At 50.3% G+C, this 11,491-nt stretch overlaps 1 pseudogene; it reads left to right on the forward strand.

Moving 5' to 3' along the window:
* The first annotated feature begins 7,371 nt into the window (after positions 1 to 7,371).
* On the forward strand, positions 7,372 to 11,046 carry LOC122173889 (olfactory receptor 14I1-like; annotated as a pseudogene).
* The last annotated feature ends 445 nt before the right edge of the window (positions 11,047 to 11,491 follow it).

Consider the following 11,491-nt stretch of genomic DNA (forward strand, 5'->3'; position numbering starts at 1 on the left):
ACCTGTTCCGTAACTGGAGTTCTTCGAGATGTGTTGCTCAGGTGTATTCCACTATAGGTGTGCGTGCTCGCCACGTGCATCGGTACCTGAAGTTTTTCCCTTAGCAGTACCCGTATGGGGGAGCACCGCTGCGACCCCTGGAGTGGCGCCGACATATCGCGCCATAAAGGGGACTGCCTGCTCCCCCCAGCCTCAGTTCCTTCTTGCCAGACAATTCCGACAGTAGGGGAGGAGGGTGGGATGTGGAATACACCTGAGCAACACATCTCGAAGAACGCCAGTTACGGATCAGGTAACTGTCCTTTCTTCTTCGAGTGATTACTCATGTGTATTCCACTATAGGTGACTCCAAGCTATCTCTGATGGAGGCGGGTAGGAGTGTAAGAATGAACTGTCAAGGGTTACCTGGTGGAGCACCGCTCTACCAAACCCAGCGTCATCCCATGATTGGGAGACGATCGCATAGTGCGATGAGAAAGTGTGGACAGAGGACCACGTAGCAGCCCTACAGATGTTCTGGATAGGGACATGAGCCACATAGGCCACAGACGAGGCCTGGGCTCTCATCAAATGAGCCTTCACTATAAGAGGCGGGGGAACCCCTGCTAGGTCATAGCAGGTGTGAATGCACGAAGTAATCCAGCGGGAGATCCACTGGGTGGAGACCAGGCGTCCCCTCATGCGCTCGGCCGAAGCAATAAAAAGCTGTGGGGACCTCCTAAAAGGCTTGGGTTCTGTCTAAGTAAAAGGCCAGTGCTCTGCGCATGTCTAACATGTGCAGGCGGAGTTCCTCATTAGAGGAATGAGGCTTAGGACAGAGGATCGGGAGGACAATGTCCTGATCCATGTGTAAAGCCGAGATTACCTTCGGCAAAAAGACAGGGTGAGGGCGGAGCTGAACCTTGTCCTTATGACAAACCATATACGGCAGTTCAGAGGTCAGGGTCCTGAGCTCGGAGACCCGGTGGGCTGAGGTGATAGCTACTAAGAACGCCACCTTCCACGACAGGTGGGACCACAAACATGTGGCTAATGGCTCAAAAGGAGGCCCTGTGAGGCGGGAGAGTACCAGGTTTAGATCCCATAGTGGGACTGGGGGTCTGGCGTAAGGGAATGCCCGATCTAACCCTTTCAGAAACCAGACCGTCATGTGACGTGAAAACACAGAGAGGCCCTGCACCGGAGGATGGAAGGCCAAGATAGCCGCCAGGTGCACCCTGACAGAGGAGGGTGCAAGACCTTGAGTCCTAAGGGACAGGAGGTAATCGAGGACCTGTTGGATAGGTGCAGAGAAGGGAGAGGAACCTCTACCTCTTGCCCACCTAGAGAACCTAGACCACTTAGCCAGGTAGGTTCACCGCGTGGAGGGTTTCCTACTTTCCAGCAGGACCCTCCTGATGTCCTCAGAACACCTGCCCTCCTCCGCATTCAACCATGAAGCAGCCACGCTGTCAGATGAAGCGTGGCTAGGTTGGGATGGAGGAGACTCCCTGCCTCCTTGGAGAGGAGGTCCGGGCATAATGGCAGCCTGCAAAGGGGGGGGGGGGCGCTAAGAGTTGCAGGAGGGACCCGTACCAATGCTGATGGGCCCAATCCGGGGCTATGAGGATCATCCTCGCTCCATCTGACTTCACCTTCTGCAACACCTTGTCTATTAAGAGGAAGGCCTGAAGGCGTACAACAGGGGCCCAGACCATGGGAGCAGGAATGCATCTGATATCGCCCCGTCACCCTGCCCCGCCCTGGAGCAGAATCGATGACACTGTCAATTCTGGGCGGTGGCGAACAGGTCTACGTGGGGAGTGCCCCACTGTAGGAAGATCCAGCTGGCCACGTCCCTGTCAATGGACCACTCGTGTTGCTGGGAGAATACCATTGGAGGCCTGCCACCACCCTGGGAGGCACTGTGACCACCATGTCCAAGCTGACCCTGGCCTGGGAATACCTGGAGGCCAACCACAGCTGGAGGGGCCTCATTCAAAGCCTGGCATGTTGCACTACATAGGTGCATGCTGCCATGTGGCCTAGGACCTGAAGGCATACCCGTGTCATGGTTACTGGATATGCTGTGATCCGGGCAATGAGAGCTTTGAGCGTCTCGAACTTGTCCCTTGGGAGGGAGGCTGAGGCTACCCGGGAATCTAGCAGTGTGCCTATAAAGGTTATGCGCTGAACTGGGATTAACGTGGATTTCTCCTTGTTTACCAGCAGGCCTAGGGTGCCACAGGCACCTAGCAAGTAGCTCATCCGCTGCTGCACCAGGGATCGAGACCAGCCCTTGAGTAGCCAGTTGTCTAAGTAGGGGAAGATCTGCAGCCCTTTCCTCCTGAGGTGGGCTGCAACCACCGCCATACACTTTGTAAACACCCTGGGGGCCGTAGAGAGGCCAATAGGGAGGACCGTAAACTGGAAGTGGTCCTGTCCCACCAGGAAACGGAACTAGTGCCTGTGACCCTTGAAAATGTGGATTTGAAAATATGCATCCTGGAGGTCCAATGACGTAAACCAATCCCCCTGGTCTAGGGATGGAATAATGGAGGCCAGGAACACCATGCAAAATTTGTAACGCACCAGGAACTGGTTGAGATTCCGCAGGTCGAGGATGGGCCGAAACCCACCCTTCACCTTGGGGACGAGGAAATACCTGGAGTAAACCCCCTTGCCCTGCTACTCTTGAGGCACCCTTTCCACCGCTACCAAGGAAAGAAGGCATTGTACCTCCTGATGAAAAAGGAGGGCATGCTCCGGAATCGCGGTCTGGCACCCTGACAGGGGGCAGTTGGGAGGGGTTTCCACAAACTGGAGCCTGTACCCTTGGGAGATGGTGCTGAGGACCCATTGATCTGTCGTTATACTGGACCATTGGAGTCGGAAAGCCGATAAATGGTTGAAAAAAGGCAACTTTATTAACTGGGTGGGGGGAGCACTGGCAACAGGCCTGGTGACCCCCCTCAACAAGTCAAAAACATCGTTTCCTGGGGCGCTTGCCCTTCGAGGCACCAGGTCGCTGGGCCGAATGGGATTGGCGCTGTGACCCCTCTGCCACTTAGGTGGGGGTTTATATCTACCCCTAGCTTGTGGAGCGGAGGGTTGAGGCCTGGGTTTGTCCTTTGCAGGTGGGACGTACAGGCCCAGCATCTGCAGGGTGGATGAAGTATTGCCGTACAGACGGGTATCAGTCTGATCAGCAAACGGCCTTGCCATCAAACGGCAGGTCCCGCATTACTGACTGCGATTCAGAAGAGAGCCCCGAGAGGGAAAGCCACGATGCTCACCGCATGGAGACGGCTGTAGCCAAGGAACGGCCATGTCTGCCGCATCCGAAGCAGCCTGGAAAGCCGCCTTGGCCGCGGTCGCCCCTTCTTGGATTAGCACCCAAAACTCCTTCACCTCAGTATCAGGGAGGAAGCGGTCAAACTTGGGGAGAGATCCCCAAAGTTTAAACTCGTAGCGGCCTAGAAGCGCCTGATGGTTGGCCACGCGGAGTTGGAAACTCATCGACAAGTAAGACTTTCATCTGAAAGAGTCAAGTCTACGAGCGTCCCTGTCATTGGGCGTGGGCGCAGGCTGACCATTCCTCTCGCGGAAACTCGGGCCAGTCTCGACCCAGGATTATGGGGTATGCCAGTTGCGGAGCGAGGCCAACCACTATCGGCCAGGTGACTCCCTGAATAGTCAATTGAGCCTGGGCACTCCAGTAGGGCCGTACGTCCCCATGGATGCACTGCAGCCGAATCTCTCCTGGCCGGGCGTCAGCCTGGGGACCTAAGTGTCGGCGGACTAGCGTCTGTCCGCAGCCTGAGTCAAGGAGGGACACCATCGGGTATCCTTCAATAACCACGGGTATGGTGATCTTAGCCGCTTTTGAAGGGTGGGCATGAGCTTCCCCTGAGCAGACCTGGCCAAAGGTACATTCCAGCCCCGGGCAATCCCGCTGGAAATGGCCATACTCCCCGCAGGAGAAACAGGGGCCCAGGGCTGCTTGTCCCGCCCGTAGCCGCGTCCCGGGGTTGCCCCCAGGAGAACCCCTGTGGTCTCGGCGCGCCGCGGGAGCTGGGGTCCGAGCGGATCACCCGGGTGCCCCCGGTTTTTGGACCAATCCTCTAATTTGTCTAGGTCCCTCTGTATCTGATCCCTACCCTCCAGTGTATCTACCACGCCTCCTAGTTTAGTGAAACTATGTAACAGGCTAGATCCCCAGCTGGTGTAAATCAGCCATTGCTCCATTGAAATCAAAGAGCCAGATCCCCAATTGGCAAAAATAGCCCTAGCTACAGGAGTGTGGACGTGGTTCTTAGTTTTTAGTGTTTGCTTTTGGTACCTCTTAATACCCTAATTAGATCAGCCCAGCCAACCCGAGCTGTGGGTTCCCCTAGTGGCTGTATTCCAAGAGCTGCTGCTGCAATGGAGGAGAAAGGGGAGGGGGGAAATCTCTGCTCACCCAGAGGTAACTATGTGGAGTTAATGAAGGAACAGGCTATTTCAGGCTAGCTGAGCTTCCAGTGCCACTAGGCTCTTAGCGATTGTAGGTCACATGTCTGTGCTATAAATATATATTTGATTCTGCAACCCCTTTGGGACACCCTTTGAGTCTCAGCCCTCCCTTATTTTTAGCCCAGGGTCCTTCCAGGGATGCTGCCATTGTGTGAGATCCAGGGAGGGTGCTGTTCCCTGAGGTTAGGTTCAGCTAGTGCAGGTTGTCAGGGTGGTTTGCTTCAGAGGTGAGATCAGAGCTGGGTTAAGAACCCTGGAGACCGGATTCAGCTATTTAGCCCCAGAACAGGGACATCCTAGGTTGTGACCATGTCTGGTGCCTACACAAACCAGGATCAGCTCTAGAGCTGGGAGGGGCTTTCAGTCTCTGATCCCATTTAGTCCATCACCTCTCAGACAACCCTGCCCAAAGAGGGCAGCAGAGAGCACATATCCGTGGAGTGGATCCTTATTTGCTAGGAACTGCAGAGGGACCCAGCAAGTCAGGAAACAGTTTCTGGATAATATAGTTATGGGGGCATGATAGACAGAAAGAATTATTTGGACATTATCTCTCTAGCAGAGGAAGATCAAATGCATCACAAGTTGGGAAAAATTCTACAAAGACCAGCACAGTAAGTTTCCTATTTCAATTAAATACGTTAGGGTATTGATATACAAGGCACATGTGAGAACATAAATATGCATGACAATTGGAACTCATGAAGAGTTTTACTATCAATTTAATCAAATACCTAGCACCAGTCAGACTTATTTTTTGGTTTATATTTCAGCAGCAAAAATGGATTGTTCATAGAAATTGTGAAAATCCAATCATGTTCCATTGTGGCAACTGAGAAGAAAACAATTTTAACTAAAAGCTGTTGAAAACTGAAAAAAAATAGCCTCTGCTGTCCTTGAAAAAACAAAATATATATTGAGGATAGCAGAGACTTTCCATGAAAAAGCGTTCAATTGAAAACCCAATTTGCCTTTAAAATAATTAACGCAGAAAATGTCTGTCTACCTAGAATTGGAAACTTAGCTTTGTACCAGGGTAGGGAACCTTAATTTTTTCCACTAAGACCACAATTTCAAACCCATTCCCTCTATTACAACTGTTTCAAAGGGATAGCTCCAGGATGGTTAAACTGAGTAACGTAAAGTTGATAGCCCACAGAATATATTTTAAGCATCATGATGCTAAAAGACAGAGTTGAAGCCCCCAGAAAAACCTTTCTATCTTGACCCTGCTTAAGGACAGACAGAAGGTCAATAGGATTAGAACCCAGTTTGCCTGCTCTAGAACCATATCCTCTGTTCTATATTGCTGCCAGTTAAATGGCAGTGCTGTTGAGATGTGCACAGAAAATACACATATGTAAGGGGACTGTTGCCCCCTTACTAACATTCAGTGGGGGTGTTTTGGTTGCTAGCTCCCAGCACTAAAAGGGGAAGGGTCGATGGCAAATCAGGAGCCTGAGACTGACAGTCCCCAGGAACAATGGGGAGAGGCCAATGCTCCAGATCAGCCTGATTGACAGGGCGGGCAGGCTAATCAGGGAGTCAGGAGGCCAGAGGGGGTCCCGTCCTCCGTGTGAACTGGAATGGCCTGAGTCAGACAGAGTGGGGCCGAGCTAAGGAGAGAGCAGGGGCCCGAGCTGAGCTGCTGGGAGCAGAGCTGCAGCCCCAAAGCCAGAGCACAGCCCAGAGAGAGCAGAGCTGCCCTGGGAGCAGAGCTGTAGCAACCAGAGCCAGAGGGGCCAGACAAGCAGCCAGGAAGCAGGTCAGAGCTGGGAGCAGAGTCACAGAAGCAGCCTGCAGAGCCGAGCTGTCCTGGGGACAGAGCTGCAGCAACCAGAGCCAGAGAGGCCAGAGAAGCAGCCCAGGGAGCTGAAGGCAGAGCAGCAGCAGCAGCCGTGCTGAGGCAGAGTGGAGCTGGAGCCGAGGCTGGAGCAGTCCGGAGCTGGGGCTGGGGCAGTCCGGAGCCGTGTGCAGTCCGAGTGCGGTGAGCAGCTGGGGAGAGTGAGGGGGACCCTGGGCAGTGGGCCCAGCACAGGGAGACGCCTCAGCCAAGAGGCCTTGCAGGCCAGACTTGCAGGGGGATCATAACCCCGACCGGGCAGGGGCGACACTGGGTAGAAGGGTCCTGCCACCTAGAGCCTGAGAGCGTGTGGCCACCACCAGAGCAAGTGTCCAACCCGCAGCGTCTCTGCAGCACAGCCAGGGCCTGAGAAGCAAGCCTGGAACCTACAAGGAACAGACTGAACTGCCCTGACGTACCAGAGACACTGTTTGTAATGTTCCCTGCCACAGAGCGGGGTGATGTGTTTTCCTTTAACCTTTCCCATTTTTCCTTATTCTTTTTTAAAATTAATTGTTAATTAAACAACTTGTATTTGCTTTAAATTGTATGAAATAATCAGTGGGTCAGGAAGGTGCCCAGTGCAAAAAGAGTACCCCGGAGTGGGGACACCCTAGCCTCTGCCCTGGGTGATCACAGCAGGGTTGGGGGTCGAGCCCCCCAGGAATCCTGGGCCCAGCCTTGTCAGGGTTTACGAGGACACTGCCAGACAGGAGAGTGGAAGGGGAGTCCTCAAGGGCAGGGAGGCCTCTGGGTAAAGGAAGTGGGAGTGAGGACTCGGATCCTTTCGCTAGCCCACTTCACCGGGGTAGTGAAGAAGCCAGGAAAGTTCCCCACAATAGCGGGATCATTCCCCCGCTTACACATAGTACGACACAGTCCACCCCCTTAAGAGCTTCCAGTTCTAATGGACAAGGCAGAGAAAGGGAGGGAGGGAGGGAGGGAGGGGAAACAAAGGCACAGGGAGGGGAAGTGACTGGCCCAAGGTCACCCGGCAGGTCTGTGGCAGAACCAAGCCCACATAATCTAAGTCTCCTGACTGACACTGACTTGCACAGCACAGACATAAAGTCACAGAGGGAAACAATACAACCTAGCAGAAACTGAGCGACGCTCCTAGCCCAGCATCACACAGAGATGGAAGTGCAGCTAGGATTGGTGCCATGGATCAATCTCTAAATAGGTAGAAGGCCGTCTATGTGGAGGAATCATCACAGATGAGCTGCCATGTAGGAAGCTGGGTGAGTCAATGTTGTATTTCTCTGGAAAGTGGGAATCAGGCTGTGTTGTCATTTTAGTATGTTAGTTTCATGCCCAAGTTGGGGGGTTGCTGTTTGTCACAATAGGGAACCATCTTGGCTAGAATTGCTGGATTTGGATTGTACTTTTTTCCATCCTTCATACTGCATTTTATTTAGGGCCAGATCCTCAGATGGTGTAAACTGACCCAGCTCCACTGACTTTAAGTGAAATAATCCAGTTTTCACTAATGTGATAATGCATCTGATTAGTGCTCTTGCTGATGGGTGAGGAGCACTCGTGACTCCTCGTCAATGGAAGTTACGAGTACTCTGCACCCTTGACATTCACATTATGAGATATTACAGAGAGAGAATCAGGATCAATTTCTCTGTCACTCTAATCCTTACCATTGACCTTGTCCTTCCCTCCACAGCCATCACATGATATACTGAGGAAGAAAATGTTCAACCGAACCACTGTGACCGAGTTCCTTCTCCTGGAATTCTCTGACATTCGATAGCTGCAGATTTTACACTTCATGGTGTTTCTAGTTATTTACCTGGCAGCCCTGGTGGGGAATCTTCTCATCATCACAGTTGTTCTCCTCGACCACCATCTTCACACCTCCATGTACTTCTTCCTGATGTATTTGTCCATCCTAGACATTGGCTCCATCCTAGACACTGTCCCCAAATCCATGGCCAATTCCCTCATGAACATCAGGTCAATTTCTTATTCTGGATGTGTCGCCCAAGTTTTTCTCTTTGTCTTTTTTGTTTCAGCAGATCTTGCTTTATTGACCATCATGGCGTATGACTGATATGTCACCATCTGCCAACCCCTGCACTATGAGAAAGTGATGAACAGAAGAGCTTGTATCCAAATGGCAGCTGGTATCTGGATCAGTGTTTTTCTCTACTCTGCACTCCACACTGGGAATACATTCTGTGAAGGCAATATGGTGGATCAGTTCTTCTGTGAAATCCTCAAGCTCGCCTGCTCGGACACATACCTCAGTGAAACTGGGGCTATTGCCTTTAGTGTGTGCTTAGCCTCAAGCTGCTTTGGTTTAATAATTGTGTCATATGTTCACATCTTTACCATGGTGCTGAGAATCCCCGCTGAGCAGGGCCCGCATAAAGCCTTCTCCACCTGCCTCCCTCACCTCACCGCGGTGCCGTTGTTCTTTTGCACTGCTAACTTTGCCTACAGTCATCCCACCTCCAGCTCAACTTTAGGTCTGGATCTCGTGGTGGCTGTTCTCTATTCTGTGCTGCCAGCAGTGATGAATCCGATCATCTACAGAATAAGGAACTAGGAGATCAAACCTGCATTGAGGAAACTGATAGCGTGGAGGTTATTCACCAAAAATAAACTGTCCATGTTTTCCCTTTGATTGTGATTTCATCCTGTTGCTTTATAAATGTAACCCTCTGATGACATTATTGTCTCTATGAGAACATGTTTTGCCATTTGCTTATGCAGAAAGGTGTATTTAGACAGGTAAACATGCAGACAAACACCACTTAAGTCAGTGGAGTTACTGTAGATTTACCCCAGTGTAAATAAGACGAGACTCTACCTATCTATCTATCATGTTTTTTCTACTGCCACCCATCACCACACTATCCGAGCACCTTCCACCTCAAATGAATAGCCATAATCAAGTCCCCAGTGGACCTCATGAAGTCTCTGTGTCTTTGGGGGGGGGGGAGGGCATAAACTCTTCTTGGGGTGCCATAGCTTTTGGCTAATTGTTTGCTTGTGTAAGAGAGTAGGATATGATGGTATCAAACTGTGAACTCTGTTGTATTATGTGTAGAAATATTGGCACAGTGACCGCACAAGTCTGGCTTGGCTCAATGGCAGCCTGTTGTGCCGCTTTCCAGACAGCTGCCCTGCCTGGGAAAGGTGTTTGATACCTCCTTGGAGGACCTCATTGAGAGCCATCATGTCTAGAGTCTGGGGCCATCAAGTTTTCTTGTCTGTCGACTACTTCCCCACCACCAGGGAAAAACAATTTTTCTATACAGGGGACCCACAGGCATGAATATCGGAGATGGAACTTCACAGTTTGAACCCCTGGCGCAGAGACGGGGGCCTACTGAACAGTGCTGTTCTGTTCTGTGCAGAGAGGGGCTGACCATGCCCACACATAGGAAAGACTAAACCTGTGTTTCTCGCCTTCCTGTCACATTCTTCTTAAAGGTGTTCAACCAGGATCCCAGCGTGATCATAGTCTAGGTGAAGCTCTGGCAGAGTGTGTGTAAGTGACCTGGGGGGCTTGGGGAAACTCAGATACGGTTTTGAGCTCTAAGGCAGCTGGACAGTGGCCTCCCACTGCCAAAGGAAGGGCATCGGACCAGAGGTCTGAACTGGGGAATGGTTCCTAGTGCCCCAGAGCTAGAAACAATGATGAGACTCTACCCATATGCAGTTACCTTGGAAGTACATGGCATCCAGTGATTGGGTCCACTTTCATGAGATGAGTGACTGTACAAGTGGGTACCGGGCCAGATTGTAACGACTAGCTCGTCTGGCTATTGTTTTGTTTTATCAGTTGATCAATTTGGTTTTAGGATTTTGTTTTGTTTTCTTTCCGGGGGGAAATGATTGGGGGTTTCAGTAATGTGTCATGTATTCGGGAGGGCAATGTGTTATCTCTTTCTCTGGGTTTTTGGAGAGAGCTGAAGGTTTGCTTCCAAAAAGATGAAGGGGTGGAAAAGAGTTTCTGTAGCTGTCTGGATGATTGAGTTCCTGTTAAAATGACTAATTTTAACATGCCCAGAGCCTGAGATAGGCTTCTTTTTTATTAATGTACATGTAAATAAATAAATAACATCTGTGTCATTCTTGCTATGGTGGGAAGGCCCTTTTGAAGAGAAGCTTATTCCAGTGTTTCCTACAGAAGAACTGACTCTGGATAATGAGGCCATATTTGGATCCGATTGAAGTCACTGGGCTAAAGCCACTCACTTCAAAGGGGTCAGGACTTGGCCAGCAGCCAGTATACACAGAGATCCAAATGTTGCTAAAGGCAGCCTGGAGAAAGGGAATGGGACAGAGATGTAAGGGTGAGATTCCCATCTCAGCTACACCTGTGCCAATGTCGAGTAGCTCCATTGACATCAAGGGTTTAATACTGATGAGGTTCTGGCTCAATGTCTCTGGGCTCAATTCAGTGGTAACATAAACACTGGTGTAAGTTACTTGTCTGGGGTCATTTTGTTCTAACCTTGATGTAAATGGAAAAGTGCCGTCACTTGCACTGATCTGGCATTCCATGCAGCATCCCATGTCGATCTGCTCACAAGCTGAGAAAGGAGCTCAGAATTTGGTTGATTTATTTATTATTCCTTCTCTGTAGATTGTTGTGTAGACTATGTATATGATAGATAAAAGAGGAGTATGTGATTAGACAGAGTGATGGGACAGTTCCTTGTCCTAATACACAAGCTAATTGTGTCATAATGATAGATTTCTGTTTATGAATTAGTTTATGCTAATTATTGTGCCTCTTTTCCTGCCATGACTGTCTATGTCCAGATCATGATTTTCTTGTAAGTATTCTTTATTAAACATTATTTACCGAAGCATGTCTATGAATATTTCTCTTACTCCACACTCATTAACAAGCACCTCATCGGATGTACTCGGTGTGTGAACTTAGAGCTCTTTCATGTGGATACATAGTCAACACGCTGTTTCTTTTCTTTGAGTGGATAAATTGAAGAATTAGAAAGCTTAAAAATGAAGAGGCCAATTCTCAGCTGGTGTAAATTGTTACAGTGCCATTGAAGCCAATAGCGCAATTAGAATTTATATCATTGGAGGATCCATGTTGAACACTAATGATTATGAATTCAACCCCCCGCCTCCTTGAATATCCTGTACAAAGGCCCTGGTTCAGTA

This window comes from Chrysemys picta, chromosome 12 (assembly GCF_011386835.1).
Source record: "Chrysemys picta bellii isolate R12L10 chromosome 12, ASM1138683v2, whole genome shotgun sequence".
NCBI classification, from domain to species: domain Eukaryota; kingdom Metazoa; phylum Chordata; order Testudines; family Emydidae; genus Chrysemys; species Chrysemys picta.